The sequence below is a fragment of the Medicago sativa genome, chromosome 7, assembly GCF_051527215.1.
Source record: "Medicago sativa cultivar Bolivia chromosome 7, Bolivia_mono, whole genome shotgun sequence".
In the NCBI taxonomy this organism is placed as follows: domain Eukaryota; kingdom Viridiplantae; phylum Streptophyta; class Magnoliopsida; order Fabales; family Fabaceae; genus Medicago; species Medicago sativa.
Window position 1 is genome coordinate 22,962,528 of NC_140755.1, and position 21,149 is coordinate 22,983,676.

The 21,149-nt window shown below is 35.4% G+C and overlaps 1 long non-coding RNA gene across 1 annotated transcript; it reads right to left on the reverse strand.

Annotated features, from left to right (window-relative positions):
* Nucleotides 1-6,699: 6,699 nt before the first annotated feature.
* Nucleotides 6,700-9,641, reverse strand: LOC146904997 (uncharacterized). Its single transcript, XR_015017508.1, has 2 exons — nucleotides 9,521-9,641; nucleotides 6,700-6,956 (listed from the first exon to the last, which is right to left on the reverse strand). It is a non-coding gene; the product is annotated as an uncharacterized LOC146904997 (long non-coding RNA).
* Nucleotides 9,642-21,149: the final 11,508 nt, after the last annotated feature.

Below are 21,149 nucleotides of genomic sequence, written 5' to 3' on the forward strand. Positions count from 1 at the left end.
GGCCAAAATGAGCGTTAAGTTATTTTCCTTGTTAATTTACGGATTTTACTCGCTTTTGACCCTTTTTCTTTCTCTAAAAATGGCATAAAGTGGCCTAGCCTTATCGAATCGAAGCATGTAATAGTTCCTAGGAAATCTAACGAGCATATCTATTACTTCCATGGTTGATTTTAGAATTTTCAAAAACGGCCAAAATGGGGGTTAGGTTAATTTCCTTGCTAATTTATGGATTTTACTCGTTTTTCACCCTTTTTCTTTCACTAAAAAGGGCATAAAGTGGCCTAGCTTTATCAAATCGAAGCATGTAATAGTTCCTAGGAAATCTAGCGAGCATATCTACGACTTCCATGGTTGATTTTAGAAATTTCAAAAACGTCCAAAATGGTGGTAAAGTGAATTTCCTTGTTAATTTACGGATTTTACTCGATTTTGATCCTTTTTCTTTCACTAAAAATGCATAAAGTGGCTTAGCCTTATCGAATTGAACCATGTAATATGTAACACCCTATTCCTAATAAGCGGTAAAACGCGCGAATATACAAACATATTCTAGAAATAGATGCTACGTCTTCGAATTCAAACACACATGCATAAAGATCATGTTATATAACATAGCAGCGGAACATACATATAATTCTTAAACATCTTCAAATCTCAACATGAAACAAATGTATTCTCCAATTCTCAAATAACAAATAACATCTCAACTCCAAAACACAAAGTCAAATAAACAACATGCAAAGACTGTCCTAGATCAGAGCCCTAATCTAGACACTTGCATGAAAAAGAGGACTCCACTCCTCGGCATCAACAAGCAACAACTAAGCATCCTGCACGCCGTCTACCCATCCATACAGAGAGGTAGGCGGTCCACCACAGACCACTGAGGGTTAGCATTACATCATCATAATCCACGAAAAACAGTTATCATGAACATTGGAAATGAAAGAATATATATTCAAGGATACAGAATAACAAATCATACATGTATTCACAAGTATTCATGATTCTCATACCATTCAAACCATTCCATACAATCATTCCAAGTTCATATCAATAAGTGTATCATACACGTATCACATATACATAACCCTCCCTCCTAGAACACTAGCATCACATGATCATTATTATCCCCCATCACTTACATTTCAAGCTATCACATTAATATCATAGCATAGCATGCATATTCAACCTCTAATCAAGTCATCAACAAAAGTTCATCATTTATCAACATCAATCAATGAAAACATTACTCACTTCATTACTCATCTAGCATGCTTATCTTAACAAGTACAATTCATCATATCGAAGTTATAAGCAAGTCATCATCATTATCAAAGAACATCACCACATCATATATGTATATATACATATACAAATCTCACCTCATCATTATTATTAAAATAACCATCATCAATTGATTCACCAAGTGTATAAGCACAAACAATTAAGGCATGCAAATAGAGCATAATACAACTATTCACAACCATATACAAAATTCACCAATGTACATATACACCAATCCACATCATCACAACATTCACCAAATTTCACCAATACACAAATTCACCAATGTACATATACACCAATCCACATCATCACAACATTCACCAATTTCACCAATACACAAATTCACCAAGTCATATATTCAATTATGACACAACTCATCAATTATTCAAATGCATGCAATGTTCTAGACTCTTCTCTAGATGCATGTGGTACCAAAACACCTCAAGGTCGTCACCTTCGATGCAACAAAAACATCGTACTCACCTCAATTGGATATAAAATCCGCCACCATCAGTCTTGGATATAAAATCCACCACCATCAGTCATGAATGCATGAACATATGACTCAACTACAATGCATATGTTCACACAAACAATAATCACCTCATCATCACCAATACATGTATATATGCAACATCAATAATTCACCACCAATATAACATATATATACAATCACCAACAACATCAAAAATCACACAACATAAAGTTGTCATATATATACATCATCAATCATCTTCACATAAATCAACATATAGTTGCCACATTTCCACATAATTCCTTACAATCCAAATAGAGGAACAAATACAACATATGATAACAAACATCATATTCATCACTCAACAACCATTCATACATCATCTCATAATCATATTAATCTATCCATAAAGGATTAACAAGACAATCAACTCTAAAAATCATTTTCTACCAAGTTCGTCTCCAAAAGTCACAACTTAGAAATACTAGAGGTTATGAACTAAAACCAAGTAAACAAGCTCAATTGCCTATGCCATGTATTCTCACAAGTCACATATGTGTGCAGCAGAGGTTACATAAGCATTTCATCGGCCAAATACGATGAATTCATAAAAATCACAAAGTTCGTCTCATTTTATCACTTTTCACAAATTTTTCCATTTTCAAAGCAAAACAAGTTCAAACTTGATGGAACCAATCACATCCATTTTTAAAAATCATATAAACAATATACAACTCTAATCCCACTTCAATTTCCGGAGAAAACGAGTTTTTGGAAAAATTGACGTTTGGACCGTTTTCACAAAAGTTAGACGATTTTCATAAATTCAAGTCCAAACCAACTCAAATCTTGTTCCAGTAGGATTAAAGGTGTAAACAGGTGCTAATTAAGTCCAAAGAAACATTTTAGAAGTATTAGATTGGTCCCCAAAGGCTCAAACGAACAAAACAGAAAAGCTGTCTTCTGGCAATTTCGCTATTAGCGAAATCTGAGCTATTAGCCAAATTCTTCAGACAATTTCGCTATTAGCGAAATTTTCGCCAACAGCGAAAAAAGTCCAGAGAGTTTCGCTATTAGCGAAATTCTGGCGAATTTCTTCAGCTGTTACGGGTTTTCACCCCATTTTCACCCAAAATCCCAATTTTCAAACCCCCAACTCCCAAATCAACTTCCAGAAAGTGTTTATGGGTCAAAATAGGTTCAATACACTTAAACAAACATGATTCAAGCATTAAAAACAACAACATAGCTCATTTCATCAAAATCATGAAATTTTCTCAAAACACCAACATAACCACAAATCTCCTTATGAATCTATAAATAGCGATTCCAGTTTCACCAATTCGATTCTAACAGTTCAACATTCATCATCAACAACTAATGAACACAAATTCATGCACAATTCAACATCACAACTTCATTTTTCATCAATTTTGCTCAAGAACACAAAACACCAACAACTATGCATTTAAACATGTTAATTCACATACTAACATGCAATTACCATATAAAACATGTTCGTAAACATAACAGCAACAAGTATGCACGAATTTAACAACAATTAGGTTCAATTCATCAATTTCATAAAAATGGGTAAAAAGAAAAAGATGTGAATTATGGTTGAAACCTAACCCTCTTACCTCTAACACCAAGAATCTCTAACCAAAGCTTCGATTTAGCTCCTAGATGATGAATCCCCTCTTCAAGCTCTAACCCTTGTTCTTCCCTCTAGCCTCTATCTCTCCTCTTCTCAAATGAAATGAGATAAAAATGTTTGTAAACCTAATTCTCACCAACACTAGAGTTTATATACTAGCTCTACTCAATTGGGCTTATCTCTCAACCTTAATGGGCCTAACCCATTTATATTCTAACACCCAAAAGGTCACTACTCACTTAACGGTAAATTACAACACTAACGGTCACTTACCGGTAAACAAAATAATTACTACCTTCTCTCTAGTAACTTGGTAAAATAATATTCTTACTAACACTCAAAAATAATCCTCAACCAAAATTACAAAATTACCCCTACTCTCAAAATGACCAAAATGCCCCTAAGTCCAAAATGACTAAAATACCCTTCTGCACCGAATTCTACAATTCCCAACCAAAAATACACACAGAGGCAAATAATTACATAATAGCACACACAACACACATAAATAAATAATAAAATAAAACTAGCGAAAATCGGGCTGTTACAACTCTCCCCCACTAAAAAGAATTTTCGCCCTCGAAAATTACCTGAAGGAAACAACTCTGGATACGCAACCCTCATCCTACTCTCCGATTCCCAAGTGGCACTCTCACCGGTTGGTCCAACCCAAATCACCTTAACCAAAACGACCTCCTTGCCACGCAAACGCTTCACTTCACGATCTTCAATCCTAACCGGCCAAGTCTCAACGGTCAAATTATCCCTTACTTCCAGATCATCCACTTGAATCACATGAGACGCATCATACACATACTTCCTCAACTGAGACACATGAAACACATCATGAAGATTCGACAAAGATGGCGGTAACGCAATCCGATACGCTACAACCCCAACCTTCTCAACAATCTCAAAAGGTCCAACAAAACGAGGAGTCAACTTCCGACACTTCAAGCACGTCCAACACCAGTTACAGGATTCACTCTCAAAAACACATGATCACCAACCTGAAACTCAATGTCCTTCCTCCTCTTATCATGATAACTCTTCTGCCTACTCTGTGACGCTTTCATCTTCTCTTGAATCATCTTAACCTTTTCCGTAGTCTCTTGCACAACATCCGGTCCTAACAAAGCACTCTCTCCTGACTCATACCAACACAAAGGAGTTCTACACCTCCGACCATACAAAGCCTCAAACGGTGCCATCCCGATACTAGAATGAAAATTGTTGTTGTAAGTGAACTCAATCAACGGTAAACATTCAATCCAGCTGACACCTTGCTCCAACACGCAAGCTCTCAACAGATCTTCCAAACTCTGAATAGTCCTCTCCGTCTGACCATCAGTCTGAGGATGATAAGCAGAACTCAACCTCAACTTAGTTCCCAAAGCATCTTGCAAACTCTCCCAAAACTTAGAAGTAAACCTCGGATCCCGATCCGACACAATACTAGAAGGAACACCATGCAATCTAACAATCTGCTCAATGTAGATCTCAGCCAACTTCGCCACAGACATACCGGTCTTAATAGGAACAAAATGTGCCGACTTCGTTAACCGATCAACAATCACCCAAATAGAGTCAAAACCCTTAACAGTCTTTGGCAACGCTCCAACAAAGTCCATTGATATGCTATCCCACTTCCACTCTGGCACAAACAACGGTTGCATCAAACCTGACGGCTTCTGATGTTCAATCTTAGACTTCTGACACACCAAACAAGCATACACAAACTCTGCGATCTCTTTCTTCATTCCAGGCCACCAAAACAACCTCTTCAAATCTTGATACATCTTAGTCGCTCCTGGATGAATACTCAAACTACTTCTGTGACCTTCTTCCAAAATCTGCTTCTTAAGCTCAAGTACACTTGGCACACAAACACGATCACGAAACATCAAAACACCGTTCTCATCCAATCTAAAGTCTCCACCTTTGCCTTGATTAACCAACACCACTCGATCTACAAGTTCCAAATCTTCCTTCTGACCATTCTTGATCTCCTCCAGAATATTACTTGTCAGCTTCAACATTCCCAACCTCACACCATCTGGCGTCGGTTCACTAACCAAACTCAAGTCTCTAAACTGTTCGATCAACTCCAACTCTTTCACCATCAAAGCAGACATATGAAACGATTTCCTACTCAAAGCATCAGCAACAACATTGGCCTTTCCAGGATGATAGCTCAACTGGAAATCAAGGTCCTTAAGATACTCCAAATGGCATCACAGAATACTCATAGTGTCCATACCTCGTTCTGAACGCAGTTTTGGATATATCTTCCGCCTTCACTCTAATCTGATGATATCCCGAGCTCAAATCAATCTTGCTGAACACTTCTGCACCAACCAACTGATCCATCAAATCATCAATCCTCGGAAGCGGATACCGATTCTTGATTGTCACCTTGTTCAACTGCCGATAATCCACACACAACCTCATGCTTCCATCTTTCTTCTTAACCAACAACACAGGAGCTCCCCACGGAGAAACACTCGGCCTGATAAACTGTTTCTCGAGCGACTCTTCCAACTGTTTCTTCAACTCACCCAATTCTGATGCAGACATCCGATAAGGCGCAATCGAAATAGGACTCGTTCCCGGTACCAAATCAATTGCAAACTCAAGTTCTCTCTCCGGCGGTAACTCGGTAATGTCGTCCTGAAAAACTTCTGGAAACTCTTGCACTACCGGCAAATCACCAACTCCTTTCTCACTATTTTCCTTCAAGGAAGCAAACATCATGAACACACTAGCTTCACCATCCAAGGACTTCTTCACTTGCTCCGCGGTTAAGAACTTCCCACCTTCCTCAGCTACCGGCTTAAAAACGTTATACTCTTGGTCAAACAATTAATGTTAACACCAAAAGTCAACATCCAATCCATACCAAAAATTACGTCCATATGCTTCAACGGAAGACACACAAGATCCAACTCAAAATCAACAGGAACCTTAACACAAACCACAACCAACTGAGCCTCCGCAGCCAAAGATACCTTCCCTTGCCAGACCCAACAAACCTGAAACAACCTGCTACTCCTCCACTACGCTCAAACCCACCTAAAAGAACAGAACAACACAACAAGTACCGACAGTACTTCCGTACATGTCGCATACAAACAGGAAATTCAACGGGTTTTGGTCTGGACAAGACCGACCACGGCTCTGATACCAACTTGTAACACCCTATTCCTAATAAGCGGTAAAACGCGCGAATATACAAACATATTCTAGAAATAGATGCTACGTCTTCGAATTCAAACACACATGCATAAAGATCATGTTATATAACATAGCAGCGGAACATACATATAATTCTTAAACATCTTCAAATCTCAACATGAAACAAATGTATTCTCCAATTCTCAAATAACAAATAACATCTCAACTCCAAAACACAAAGTCAAATAAACAACATGCAAAGACTGTCCTAGATCAGAGCCCTAATCTAGACACTTGCATGAAAAAGAGGACTCCACTCCTCGGCATCAACAAGCAACAACTAAGCATCCTGCACGCCGTCTACCCATCCATACAGAGAGGTAGGCGGTCCACCACAGACCACTGAGGGTTAGCATTACATCATCATAATCCACGAAAAACAGTTATCATGAACATTGGAAATGAAAGAATATATATTCAAGGATACAGAATAACAAATCATACATGTATTCACAAGTATTCATGATTCTCATACCATTCAAACCATTCCATACAATCATTCCAAGTTCATATCAATAAGTGTATCATACACGTATCACATATACATAACCCTCCCTCCTAGAACACTAGCATCACATGATCAGTATTATCCCCCATCACTTACATTTCAAGCTATCACATTAATATCATAGCATAGCATGCATATTCAACCTCTAATCAAGTCATCAACAAAAGTTCATCATTTATCAACATCAATCAATGAAAACATTACTCACTTCATTACTCATCTAGCATGCTTATCTTAACAAGTACAATTCATCATATCGAAGTTATAAGCAAGTCATCATCATTATCAAAGAACATCACCACATCATATATGTATATATACATATACAAATCTCACCTCATCATTATTATTAAAATAACCATCATCAATTGATTCACCAAGTGTATAAGCACAAACAATTAAGGCATGCAAATAGAGCATAATACAACTATTCACAACCATATACAAAATTCACCAATGTACATATACACCAATCCACATCATCACAACATTCACCAAATTTCACCAATACACAAATTCACCAATGTACATATACACCAATCCACATCATCACAACATTCACCAATTTCACCAATACACAAATTCACCAAGTCATATATTCAATTATGACACAACTCATCAATTATTCAAATGCATGCAATGTTCTAGACTCTTCTCTAGATGCATGTGGTACCAAAACACCTCAAGGTCGTCACCTTCGATGCAACAAAAACATCGTACTCACCTCAATTGGATATAAAATCCGCCACCATCAGTCTTGGATATAAAATCCACCACCATCAGTCATGAATGCATGAACATATGACTCAACTACAATGCATATGTTCACACAAACAATAATCACCTCATCATCACCAATACATGTATATATGCAACATCAATAATTCACCACCAATATAACATATATATACAATCACCAACAACATCAAAAATCACACAACATAAAGTTGTCATATATATACATCATCAATCATCTTCACATAAATCAACATATAGTTGCCACATTTCCACATAATTCCTTACAATCCAAATAGAGGAACAAATACAACATATGATAACAAACATCATATTCATCACTCAACAACCATTCATACATCATCTCATAATCATATTAATCTATCCATAAAGGATTAACAAGACAATCAACTCTAAAAATCATTTTCTACCAAGTTCGTCTCCAAAAGTCACAACTTAGAAATACTAGAGGTTATGAACTAAAACCAAGTAAACAAGCTCAATTGCCTATGCCATGTATTCTCACAAGTCACATATGTGTGCAGTAGAGGTTACATAAGCATTTCATCGGCCAAATACGATGAATTCATAAAAATCACAAAGTTCGTCTCATTTTATCACTTTTCACAAATTTTTCCATTTTCAAAGCAAAACAAGTTCAAACTTGATGGAACCAATCACATCCATTTTTAAAAATCATATAAACAATATACAACTCTAATCCCACTTCAATTTCCGGAGAAAACGAGTTTTTGGAAAAATTGACGTTTGGACCGTTTTCACAAAAGTTAGACGATTTTCATAAATTCAAGTCCAAACCAACTCAAATCTTGTTCCAGTAGGATTAAAGGTGTAAACAGGTGCTAATTAAGTCCAAAGAAACATTTTAGAAGTATTAGATTGGTCCCCAAAGGCTCAAACGAACAAAACAGAAAAGCTGTCTTCTGGCAATTTCGCTATTAGCGAAATCTGAGCTATTAGCCAAATTCTTCAGACAATTTCGCTATTAGCGAAATTTTCGCCAACAGCGAAAAAAGTCCAGAGAGTTTCGCTATTAGCGAAATTCTGGCGAATTTCTTCAGCTGTTACGGGTTTTCACCCCATTTTCACCCAAAATCCCAATTTTCAAACCCCCAACTCCCAAATCAACTTCCAGAAAGTGTTTATGGGTCAAAATAGGTTCAATACACTTAAACAAACATGATTCAAGCATTAAAAACAACAACATAGCTCATTTCATCAAAATCATGAAATTTTCTCAAAACACCAACATAACCACAAATCTCCTTATGAATCTATAAATAGCGATTCCAGTTTCACCAATTCGATTCTAACAGTTCAACATTCATCATCAACAACTAATGAACACAAATTCATGCACAATTCAACATCACAACTTCATTTTTCATCAATTTTGCTCAAGAACACAAAACACCAACAACTATGCATTTAAACATGTTAATTCACATACTAACATGCAATTACCATATAAAACATGTTCTTAAACATAACAGCAACAAGTATGCACGAATTTAACAACAATTAGGTTCAATTCATCAATTTCATAAAAATGGGTAAAAAGAAAAAGATGTGAATTATGGTTGAAACCTAACCCTCTTACCTCTAACACCAAGAATCTCTAACCAAAGCTTCAATTTAGCTCCTAGATGATGAATCCCCTCTTCAAGCTCTAACCCTTGTTCTTCCCTCTAGCCTCTATCTCTCCTCTTCTCAAATGAAATGAGATAAAAATGTTTGTAAACCTAATTCTCACCAACACTAGAGTTTATATACTAGCTCTACTCAATTGGGCTTATCTCTCAACCTTAATGGGCCTAACCCATTTATATTCTAACACCCAAAAGGTCACTACTCACTTAACGGTAAATTACAACACTAACGGTCACTTACCGGTAAACAAAATAATTACTACCTTCTCTCTAGTAACTTGGTAAAATAATATTCTTACTAACACTCAAAAATAATCCTCAACCAAAATTACAAAATTACCCCTACTCTCAAAATGACCAAAATGCCCCTAAGTCCAAAATGACTAAAATACCCTTCTGCACCGAATTCTACAATTCCCAACCAAAAATACACACAGAGGCAAATAATTACATAATAGCACACACAACACACATAAATAAATAATAAAATAAAACTAGCGAAAATCGGGCTGTTACATAATAGTTCCTAGGAAATCTAACAAGCATATCTACGACTTCCACGAATTATATTAGAATTTTCAAAACGGCCAAAATGGGGTTATGTTAATTTGCTTGTTAATTTACAGATTTTACTCGTTTTTGACCCTTTTTCAGTCACTAAAAAAGGCATAAAGTGGCCTAGCCTTATCGAATCGAAGCATGTAATAGTTCTTAGGAAATCTAACGAGCATATCTATTACTTCCATGGTTGATTTTAGAATTTTCAAAAACGGCCAAAATGGGGGTTAGGTTAATTTCCTTGTTAATTTACGGATTTTACTCGTTTTTCACCCTCTTTCTTTCACTAAAAAGGGCATAAAGTGGCCTAGCTTTATCGAATCGAAGCATGTAATAGTTCCTAGGAAATCTAACGAGCATATCTACGACTTCCATGGTTGATTTTAGAAATTTCAAAAACGTCCAAAATGGTGGTAAAGTGAATTTCCTTGTTAATTTACGGATTTTACTCGATTTTGATCCTTTTTCTTTCACTAAAAATGCATAAAGTGGCCTAGCCTTATCGAATCGAACCATGTAATAGTTCCTAGGAAATATAACAAGCATATCTACGACTTCCACGGATTATATTAAAATTTTCAAAACGGCCAAAATGGGGTTCTGTTAATTTCCTTGTTAATTTACGGATTTTACTCGTTTTTGACCCTTTTTCAGTCACTAAAAAAGGCATAAAGTGGCCTAGCCTTATCGAATCGAAGCATGTAATAGTTCCTAGGAAATCTAACGAGCATATCTATTACTTCCATGGTTGATTTTAGAATTTTCAAAAACGGCAAAAATGGGGGTTAGTTTAATTTCCTTGTTAATTTACGGATTTCACTCGTTTTTCACCCTTTTTCTTTCACTAAAAAGAGCATAAAGTGGCCTAGCTTTATCGAATCGAAGCATGTAATAGGTCGTAGGAAATCTAACGAGCATATCTTTTACTTGCATGGTTGATTTTAGAATTTCCAAAAACGGCAAAAATGGGGGTTAGGTTAATTTCCTTGTTAATTTACGGATTTTACTCGTTTTTCACCCTTTTTCTTTCACTAAAAAGGGCATAAAGTGGCCTAGCTTTTTCGAATCGAACCATGTAATAGTTCGTAGGAAATCTAAAAAGCATATCTATCACTTCCATGGTTGATTTTAGAATTTTGAAAACCGGCCAAAATGGGGGTTAAGTGAATATCCTTGTTTATTTACGGATCTTACTCGTCTTTGACCCATTTTCTTTCACTAAAAAATGCATAAAGTGGCCTGGCCTTATCGAATCGAAGCATGTAATAGTTCCTAGGAAATCTAACAAGCATATCTACGACTTCCACGGTTTATATTAGAATTTTCAAAACGGTCAAAATGAGGGTTAAGTTAATTTCCTTCTTAATTTATGGATTTTACTCGTTTTTCACCCTTTTTCTTTCACTAAAAAGGGCATAAAGTGGCTTAGCTTTATCGAATCGAAGCATGTAATAGTTCCTAGGAAATCTAAAGAGCATATCTACGACTTCCATGGTTGATTTTAGAAATTTCAAAAACGTCCAAAATGGTGGTAAAGTAAATTTCCTTGTTAATTTACGGATTTTACTCGATTTTGATCCTTTTTCTTTCACTAAAAATGCATAAAGTGGCCTAGCCTTATCGAATCGAACCATGTAATAGTTCCTAGGAAATCTAACAAGCATATCTACGACTTCCACGGATTATATTAAAATTTTCAAAACGGCCAAAATGGGGTTCTGTTAATTTCCTTGTTAATTTACGGATTTTACTCGTTTTTGACCCTTTTTCAGTCACTAAAAAAGGCATAAAGTGGCCTAGCCTTATCGAATCGAAGCATGTAATAGTTCCTAGGAAATCTAACGAGCATATCTATTACTTCCATGGTTGATTTTAGAATTTTCAAAAACGGCAAAAATGGGGGTTAGTTTAATTTCCTTGTTAATTTACGGATTTCACTCGTTTTTCACCCTTTTTCTTTCACTAAAAAGAGCATAAAGTGGCCTAGCTTTATCGAATCGAAGCATGTAATAGGTCGTAGGAAATCTAACGAGCATATCTTTTACTTGCATGGTTGATTTTAGAATTTCCAAAAACGGCAAAAATGGGGGTTAGGTTAATTTCCTTGTTAATTTACGGATTTTACTCGTTTTTCACCCTTTTTCTTTCACTAAAAAGGGCATAAAGTGGCCTAGCTTTTTCGAATCGAACCATGTAATAGTTCGTAGGAAATCTAACAAGCATATCTATCACTTCCATGGTTGATTTTAGAATTTTCAAAACCGGCCAAAATGGGGGTTAAGTGAATATCCTTGTTTATTTACGGATCTTACTCATCTTTGACCCATTTTCTTTCACTAACAAGCATGTCTACGACTTCCATGGTTTATATTTGAATTTTCAAAAACGGCCAAAATGGGGGTTAGGTTAACTTCCTTGTTAATTTACAGATTTTACTCGTTTTTGACCTTTTTTCTTTCGCTAAAAAAGGCATAAAGTGGCCTAGCCTTATCGAATCGAAGCATGTAATAGTTCCTAGGAAATCTAACAAGCATATCTACGACTTCCACGGTTTATATTAGAATTTTCAAAACGGCCAAAATGAGGGTTAAGTTAATTTCCTTCTTAATTTATGGATTTTACTCGTTTTTCACCCTTTTTCTTTCACTAAAAAGGGCATAAAGTGGCCTAGCTTTATCGAATCGAAGCATGTAATAGTTCCTAGGAAATCTAAAGAGCATATCTACGACTTCCATGGTTGATTTTAGAAATTTCAAAATCGTCCAAAATGGTGGTAAAGTAAATTTCCTTGTTAATTTACGGATTTTACTCGATTTTGATCCTTTTTCTTTCACTAAAAATGCATAAAGTGGCCTAGCCTTATCGAATCGAACCATGTAATAGTTCCTAGGAAATCTAACAAGCATATCTACGACTTCCACGGATTATATTAAAATTTTCAAAACGGCCAAAATGGGGTTCTGTTAATTTCCTTGTTAATTTACGGATTTTACTCGTTTTTGACCCTTTTTCAGTCACTAAAAAAGGCATAAAGTGGCCTAGCCTTATCGAATCGAAGCATGTAATAGTTCCTAGGAAATCTAACGAGCATATCTATTACTTCCATGGTTGATTTTAGAATTTTCAAAAACGGAAAAAATGGGGGTTAGTTTAATTTCCTTGTTAATTTACGGATTTCACTCGTTTTTCACCCTTTTTCTTTCACTAAAAAGAGCATAAAGTGGCCTAGCTTTATCGAATCGAAGCATGTAATAGGTCGTAGGAAATCTAACGAGCATATCTTTTACTTGCATGGTTGATTTTAGAATTTCCAAAAACGGCAAAAATGGGGGTTAGGTTAATTTCCTTGTTAATTTACGGATTTTACTCGTTTTTCACCCTTTTTCTTTCACTAAAAAGGGCATAAAGTGGCCTAGCTTTTTCGAATCGAACCATGTAATAGTTCGTAGGAAATCTAACAAGCATATCTATCACTTCCATGGTTGATTTTAGAATTTTGAAAACCGGCCAAAATGGGGGTTAAGTGAATATCCTTGTTTATTTACGGATCTTACTCGTCTTTGACCCATTTTCTTTCACTAAAAAATGCATAAAGTGGCCTGGCCTTATCGAATCGAAGCATGTAATAGTTCCTAGGAAATCTAACAAGCATATCTACGACTTCCACGGTTTATATTAGAATTTTCAAAACGGTCAAAATGAGGGTTAAGTTAATTTCCTTCTTAATTTATGGATTTTACTCGTTTTTCACCCTTTTTCTTTCACTAAAAAGGGCATAAAGTGGCCTAGCTTTATCGAATCGAAGCATGTAATAGTTCCTAGGAAATCTAAAGAGCATATCTACGACTTCCATGGTTGATTTTAGAAATTTCAAAAACGTCCAAAATGGTGGTAAAGTAAATTTCCTTGTTAATTTACGGATTTTACTCGATTTTGATCCTTTTTCTTTCACTAAAAATGCATAAAGTGGCCTAGCCTTATCGAATCGAACCATGCAATAGTTCCTAGGAAATCTAACAAGCATATCTACGACTTCCACGGATTATATTAAAATTTTCAAAACGGCCAAAATGGGGTTCTGTTAATTTCCTTGTTAATTTACGGATTTTACTCGTTTTTGACCCTTTTTCAGTCACTAAAAAAGGCATAAAGTGGCCTAGCCTTATCGAATCGAAGCATGTAATAGTTCCTAGGAAATCTAACGAGCATATCTATTACTTCCATGGTTGATTTTAGAATTTTCAAAAACGGCAAAAATGGGGGTTAGTTTAATTTCCTTGTTAATTTACGGATTTCACTCGTTTTTCACCCTTTTTCTTTCACTAAAAAGAGCATAAAGTGGCCTAGCTTTATCGAATCGAAGCATGTAATAGGTCGTAGGAAATCTAACGAGCATATCTTTTACTTGCATGGTTGATTTTAGAATTTCCAAAAACGGCAAAAATGGGGGTTAGGTTAATTTCCTTGTTAATTTACGGATTTTACTCGTTTTTCACCCTTTTTCTTTCACTAAAAAGGGCATAAAGTGGCCTAGCTTTTTCGAATCGAACCATGTAATAGTTCGTAGGAAATCTAACAAGCATATCTATCACTTCCATGGTTGATTTTAGAATTTTGAAAACCGGCCAAAATGGGGGTTAAGTGAATATCCTTGTTTATTTACGGATCTTACTCGTCTTTGACCCATTTTCTTTCACTAAAAAATGCATAAAGTGGCCTGGCCTTATCGAATCGAAGCATGTAATAGTTCCTAGGAAATCTAACAAGCATATCTACGACTTCCACGGTTTATATTAGAATTTTCAAAACGGTCAAAATGAGGGTTAAGTTAATTTCCTTCTTAATTTATGGATTTTACTCGTTTTTCACCCTTTTTCTTTCACTAAAAAGGGCATAAAGTGGCCTAGCTTTATCGAATCGAAGCATGTAATAGTTCCTAGGAAATCTAAAGAGCATATCTACGACTTCCATGGTTGATTTTAGAAATTTCAAAAACGTCCAAAATGGTGGTAAAGTAAATTTCCTTGTTAATTTACGGATTTTACTCGATTTTAATCCTTTTTCTTTCACTAAAAATGCATAAAGTGGCCTAGCCTTATCGAATCGAACCATGTAATAGTTCCTAGGAAATCTAACAAGCATATCTACGACTTCCACGGATTATATTAAAATTTTCAAAACGGCCAAAATGGGGTTCTGTTAATTTCCTTGTTAATTTACGGATTTTACTCGTTTTTGACCCTTTTTCAGTCACTAAAAAAGGCATAAAGTGGCCTAGCCTTATCGAATCGAAGCATGTAATAGTTCCTAGGAAATCTAACGAGCATATCTATTACTTCCATGGTTGATTTTAGAATTTTCAAAAACGGCAAAAATGGGGGTTAGTTTAATTTCCTTGTTAATTTACGGATTTCACTCGTTTTTCACCCTTTTTCTTTCACTAAAAAGAGCATAAAGTGGCCTAGCTTTATCGAATCGAAGCATGTAATAGGTCGTAGGAAATCTAACGAGCATATCTTTTACTTGCATGGTTGATTTTAGAATTTCCAAAAACGGCAAAAATGGGGGTTAGGTTAATTTCCTTGTTAATTTACGGATTTTACTCGTTTTTCACCCTTTTTCTTTCACTAAAAAGGGCATAAAGTGGCCTAGCTTTTTCGAATCGAACCATGTAATAGTTCGTAGGAAATCTAACAAGCATATCTATCACTTCCATGGTTGATTTTAGAATTTTCAAAACCGGCCAAAATGGGGGTTAAGTGAATATCCTTGTTTATTTACGGATCTTACTCATCTTTGACCCATTTTCTTTCACTAACAAGCATGTCTACGACTTCCATGGTTTATATTTGAATTTTCAAAAACGGCCAAAATGGGGGTTAGGTTAACTTCCTTGTTAATTTACAGATTTTACTCGTTTTTGACCTTTTTTCTTTCGCTAAAAAAGGCATAAAGTGGCCTAGCCTTATCGAATCGAAGCATGTAATAGTTCCTAGGAAATCTAACAAGCATATCTACGACTTCCACGGTTTATATTAGAATTTTCAAAACGGCCAAAATGAGGGTTAAGTTAATTTCCTTCTTAATTTATGGATTTTACTCGTTTTTCACCCTTTTTCTTTCACTAAAAAGGGCATAAAGTGGCCTAGCTTTATCGAATCGAAGCATGTAATAGTTCCTAGGAAATCTAAAGAGCATATCTACGACTTCCATGGTTGATTTTAGAAATTTCAAAAACGTCCAAAATGGTGGTAAAGTAAATTTCCTTGTTAATTTACGGATTTTACTCGATTTTGATCCTTTTTCTTTCACTAAAAATGCATAAAGTGGCCTAGCCTTATCGAATCGAACCATGTAATAGTTCCTAGGAAATCTAACGAGCATATCTATTACTTCCATGGTTGATTTTAGAATTTTCAAAAACGGCAAAAATGGGGGTTAGTTTAATTTCCTTGTTAATTTACGGATTTCACTCGTTTTTCACCCTTTTTCTTTCACTAAAAAGAGCATAAAGTGGCCTAGCTTTATCGAATCGAAGCATGTAATAGGTCGTAGGAAATCTAACGAGCATATCTTTTACTTGCATGGTTGATTTTAGAATTTCCAAAAACGGCAAAAATGGGGGTTAGGTTAATTTCCTTGTTAATTTACGGATTTTACTCGTTTTTCACCCTTTTTCTTTCACTAAAAAGGGCATAAAGTGGCCTAGCTTTTTCGAATCGAACCATGTAATAGTTCGTAGGAAATCTAACAAGCATATCTATCACTTCCATGGTTGATTTTAGAATTTTGAAAACCGGCCAAAATGGGGGTTAAGTGAATATCCTTGTTTATTTACGGATCTTACTCGTCTTTGACCCATTTTCTTTCACTAAAAAATGCATAAAGTGGCCTGGCCTTATCGAATCGAAGCATGTAATAGTTCCTAGGAAATCTAACAAGCATATCTACGACTTCCACGGTTTATATTAGAATTTTCAAAACGGTCAAAATGAGGGTTAAGTTAATTTCCTTCTTAATTTATGGATTTTACTCGTTTTTCACCCTTTTTCTTTCACTAAAAAGGGCATAAAGTGGCCTAGCTTTATCGAATCGAAGCATGTAATAGTTCCTAGGAAATCTAAAGAGCATATCTACGACTTCCATGGTTGATTTTAGAAATTTCAAAAACGTCCAAAATGGTGGTAAAGTAAATTTCCTTGTTAATTTACGGATTTTACTCGATTTTAATCCTTTTTCTTTCACTAAAAATGCATAAAGTGGCCTAGCCTTATCGAATCAAACCATGTAATAGTTCCTAGGAAATCTAACAAGCATATCTACGACTTCCACGGATTATATTAAAATTTTCAAAACGGCCAAAATGGGGTTCTGTTAATTTCCTTGTTAATTTACGGATTTTACTCGTTTTTGACCCTTTTTCAGTCACTAAAAAAGGCATAAAGTGGCCTAGCCTTATCGAATCGAAGCATGTAATAGTTCCTAGGAAATCTAACGAGCATATCTATTACTTCCATGGTTGATTTTAGAATTTTCAAAAACGGCAAAAATGGGGGTTAGTTTAATTTCCTTGTTAATTTACGGATTTCACTCGTTTTTCACCCTTTTTCTTTCACTAAAAAGAGCATAAAGTGGCCTAGCTTTATCGAATCGAAGCATGTAATAGGTCGTAGGAAATCTAACGAGCATATCTTTTACTTGCATGGTTGATTTTAGAATTTCCAAAAACGGCAAAAATGGGGGTTAGGTTAATTTCCTTGTTAATTTACGGATTTTACTCGTTTTTCACCCTTTTTCTTTCACTAAAAAGGGCATAAAGTGGCCTAGCTTTTTCGAATCGAACCATGTAATAGTTCGTAGGAAATCTAACAAGCATATCTATCACTTCCATGGTTGATTTTAGAATTTTCAAAACCGGCCAAAATGGGGGTTAAGTGAATATCCTTGTTTATTTACGGATCTTACTCATCTTTGACCCATTTTCTTTCACTAACAAGCATGTCTACGACTTCCATGGTTTATATTTGAATTTTCAAAAACGGCCAAAATGGGGGTTAGGTTAACTTCCTTGTTAATTTACAGATTTTACTCGTTTTTGACCTTTTTTCTTTCGCTAAAAAAGGCATAAAGTGGCCTAGCCTTATCGAATCGAAGCATGTAATAGTTCCTAGGAAATCTAACAAGCATATCTACGACTTCCACGGTTTATATTAGAATTTTCAAAACGGCCAAAATGAGGGTTAAGTTAATTTCCTTCTTAATTTATGGATTTTACTCGTTTTTCACCCTTTTTCTTTCACTAAAAAGGGCATAAAGTGGCCTAGCTTTATCGAATCGAAGCATGTAATAGTTCCTAGGAAATCTAAAGAGCATATCTACGACTTCCATGGTTGATTTTAGAAATTTCAAAAACGTCCAAAATGGTGGTAAAGTAAATTTCCTTGTTAATTTACGGATTTTACTCGATTTTGATCCTTTTTCTTTCACTAAAAATGCATAAAGTGGCCTAGCCTTATCGAATCGAACCATGTAATAGTTCCTAGGAAATCTAACAAGCATATCTACGACTTCCACGGATTATATTAAAATTTTCAAAACGGCCAAAATGGGATTCTGTTAATTTCCTTGTTAATTTACGGATTTTACTCGTTTTTGACCCTTTTTCAGTCACTAAAAAAGGCATAAAGTGGCCTAGCCTTATCGAATCGAAGCATGTAATAGTTCCTAGGAAATCTAACGAGCATATCTATTACTTCCATGGTTGATTTTAGAATTTTCAAAAACGGCAAAAATGGGGGTTAGTTTAATTTCCTTGTTAATTTACGGATTTCACTCGTTTTTCACCCTTTTTCTTTCACTAAAAAGAGCATAAAGTGGCCTAGCTTTATCGAATCGAAGCATGTAATAGGTCGTAGGAAATCTAACGAGCATATCTTTTACTTGCATGGTTGATTTTAGAATTTCCAAAAACGGCAAAAATGGGGGTTAGGTTAATTTCCTTGTTAATTTACGGATTTTACTCGTTTTTCACCCTTTTTCTTTCACTAAAAAGGGCATAAAGTGGCCTAGCTTTTTCGAATCGAACCATGTAATAGTTCGTAGGAAATCTAACAAGCATATCTATCACTTCCATGGTTGATTTTAGAATTTTGAAAACCGGCCAAAATGGGGGTTAAGTGAATATCCTTGTTTATTTACGGATCTTACTCGTCTTTGACCCATTTTCTTTCACTAAAAAATGCATAAAGTGGCCTGGCCTTATCGAATCGAAGCATGTAATAGTTCCTAGGAAATCTAACAAGCATATCTACGACTTCCACGGTTTATATTAGAATTTTCAAAACGGTCAAAATGAGGGTTAAGTTAATTTCCTTCTTAATTTATGGATTTTACTCGTTTTTCACCCTTTTTCTTTCACTAAAAAGGGCATAAAGTGGCCTAGCTTTATCGAATCGAAGCATGTAATAGTTCCTAGGAAATCTAAAGAGCATATCTACGACTTCCATGGTTGATTTTAGAAATTTCAAAAACGTCCAAAATGGTGGTAAAGTAAATTTCCTTGTTAATTTACGGATTTTACTCGATTTTGATCCTTTTTCTTTCACTAAAAATGCATAAAGTGGCCTAGCCTTATCGAATCGAACCATGCAATAGTTCCTAGGAAATCTAACAAGCATATCTACGACTTCCACGGATTATATTAAAATTTTCAAAACGGCCAAAATGGGGTTCTGTTAATTTCCTTGTTAATTTACGGATTTTACTCGTTTTTGACCCTTTTTCAGTCACTAAAAAAGGCATAAAGTGGCCTAGCCTTATCGAATCGAAGCATGTAATAGTTCCTAGGAAATCTAACGAGCATATCTATTACTTCCATGGTTGATTTTAGAATTTTCAAAAACGGCAAAAATGGGGGTTAGTTTAATTTCCTTGTTAATTTACGGATTTCACTCGTTTTTCACCCTTTTTCTTTCACTAAAAAGAGCATAAAGTGGCCTAGCTTTATCGAATCGAAGCATGTAATAGGTCGTAGGAAATCTAACGAGCATATCTTTTACTTGCATGGTTGATTTTAGAATTTCCAAAAACGGCAAAAATGGGGGTTAGGTTAATTTCCTTGTTAATTTACGGATTTTACTCGTTTTTCACCCTTTTTCTTTCACTAAAAAGGGCATAAAGTGGCCTAGCTTTTTCGAATCGAACCATGTAATAGTTCGTAGGAAATCTAACAAGCATATCTATCACTTCCATGGTTGATTTTAGAATTTTGAAAACCGGCCAAAATGGGGGTTAAGTGAATATCCTTGTTTATTTACGGATCTTACTCGTCTTTGACCCATTTTCTTTCACTAAAAAATGCATAAAGTGGCCTGGCCTTATCGAATCGAAGCATGTAATAGTTCCTAGGAAATCTAACAAGCATATCTACGACTTCCACGGTTTATATTAGAATTTTCAAAACGGTCAAAATGAGGGTTAAGTTAATTTCCTTCTTAATTTATGGATTTTACTCGTTTTTCACCCTTTTTCTTTCACTAAAAAGGGCATAAAGTGGCCTAGCTTTATCGAATCGAAGCATGTAATAGTTCCTAGGAAATCTAAAGAGCATATCTACGACTTCCATGGTTGATTTTAGAAATTTCAAAAACGTCCAAAATGGTGGTAAAGTAAATTTCCTTGTTAATTTACGGATTTTACTCGATTTTGATCCTTTTTCTTTCACTAAAAATGCATAAAGTGGCCTAGCCTTATCGAATCGAACCATGTAATAGTTCCTAGGAAATCTAACAAGCATATCTACGACTTCCACGGATTATATTAAAATTTTCAAAACGGCCAAAATGGGGTTCTGTTAATTTCCTTGTTAATTTACGGATTTTACTCGTTTTTGACCCTTTTTCAGTCACTAAAAAAGGCATAAAGTGGCCTAGCCTTATCGAATCGAAGCATGTAATAGTTCCTAGGAAATCTAACGAGCATATCTATTACTTCCATGGTTGATTTTAGAATTTTCAAAAACGG